Genomic DNA, 2,074 nt, shown 5'->3' on the forward strand with positions numbered 1-2,074 from the left:
GTTCAATATTGATTATCAGCATCTGCAAATACACACTTTCCATCTCCGTTGCTATTGCCGTCTATACCCAGAGGAAAACTAAAGGAATTCGACAATAATCCCCCCAAACCGTACCCCACACCCCTCTAGTGGCTTGACAGTGAATTACAGAGCAATGCGTTCCCTTGATGCAAAACTTCGAATGCTCAATGACAACTGAGGGTCTATGCCGTTACTGCAACGAAGCATAATTCAGCCCTTAGACATGACCATAAAATAATCGAATCTTGAAAAGAAAAACCTACAGAAAAGAAACATCACCTGTCCAAAGAGCGCACTGCAGTCGAGAAAACTTCTCTTACCACGAAACTAAAACAATCAAATCTTTAATTTGCCGTAGTCTTTCGCTACAAAATAAAAACTGGGAGAGAGGTTGAAATACACACTTTGAGTAATCTTTACAACAGCACTCTATTACCCCTTTCCCACTGGCCTTAAAACCCATGTCAACCCACCAACAATCGGGTTTTGGTGGCAGTGGGAAAGGTGCAGCGACCCGCCTTGACCCGTGTCAATCAACCTGCCAAGCGACCCGTGTTAAAATCACCTCGGCTCTGATCGTCATGCAGTGTGAAAGCAAAACCCCGGGTCAACAGTCAACACCCTAATCTACGTGGTGACGTAGGCTCTTACGTGATGCATCATAACTCCTTTGAATTTCAAACCAAAATTCACGTCGCCTACGTTGCCTCAGCACAAGCAGAGTGTTGATCCTTTGCTGCATTTCGACCATTTTGAGGGCAGTAAAAAGCATGGAAACACAGAACACAAACGGAAAGGAGGCTTCCATGTTGCTCTGCATTGTTTACTTCCTTTAACTGAATGAATTCGGTCGCAGTTGTCGACGCGCATCTTAGCGTGGTGACGTCACGTAACCTTACGCACGGCGGAGGAGGAGTGGGGGGTTAGGTGAAAAAAAAAAAAAAAAGACACAGCTTTTTTTTTTTTTTTTGTCAATGGGAAAGGTGCCAAATGCCAATTGCTAGTGGGTTGCATCGGCTTGGAAAAAACGCGCGTTGACCCACTCCTTTCAGTGGGAAAGGGGCATATCTCAAATAGTTTGTTTTTTTTACGGTGCTCTAAAGATACTATGTGATTGAACAGGCCGACATAATTACAGGACCTCCGACTGCAAGCCTGTGTGTGGTCATGTGACTGTATAGTTACATCTGATTGCTATAATGGGGTCATGTAATTATAGATGCAATGCCTATTGGTATACTGGTAGAGCCACTGTGGGCATCTTAAGCAAACATACAGTAAAACCTAATATGTAGAGTAAAGAAGAAAACTAACGACTCTAGTGTAGCTCAAAGTAGCAGAGTAAGAGTAGTGTTTCTTCTTCATAAATCTACTCAAGTAAAATTATGCTGTGGTAAAACTACACTAAGGAGTAATTTTTTTTCAAAAAGTTATTCAAGTAAATGTTACGGACTAAATTACTAATTACTAAATTATTAACATTTTTTAAAGTACACTGAAAGGATTGATGGTCAGTTGAAAACTACTAACCAATAAAAAAACACATTTTAAAATACAAATCATTAAGAATTTTGACCATTTTTATGATTTAAGTTATTTCAGGAACATTATTTTAAAGTTAATTTGACTGATTCTATGCAGGGTAATGGAAAGGCTAACAACTAAGTAAATACGCTATTGATTGCTGATAAGTTATGACCAGTGTATTGATTCAGCGTGACTCTGGCTACAGCCATAAGACAGAAACTCAACTGAGCCCTGACCATGAATAATTCAAGGGGAAACAAATAAATTAGGATTTCAAATATCAGCTCCAGACTGCACATCCTAAAAAAAAAATTTTTTTAAATACACTACAAGTATTTATGTTGTAAGGTCTCTGGCAACAGTTTTTCCACAATTGTTGAAACATGTTTTGTGAAGCTTTCATTCATTTTCCAAAAGCCCAAATCCCCAAATTTACACAGACTCTCCCTGCAAATCCAGACATTTTGAAAACAACATTGGACAGTCATTATATACAGTACAACATAGAAAAAAGCTTAGAAAAAAA

Source organism: Corythoichthys intestinalis, chromosome 21 (genome assembly GCF_030265065.1).
Source record: "Corythoichthys intestinalis isolate RoL2023-P3 chromosome 21, ASM3026506v1, whole genome shotgun sequence".
Taxonomy (NCBI): Eukaryota; Metazoa; Chordata; class Actinopteri; order Syngnathiformes; family Syngnathidae; genus Corythoichthys; species Corythoichthys intestinalis.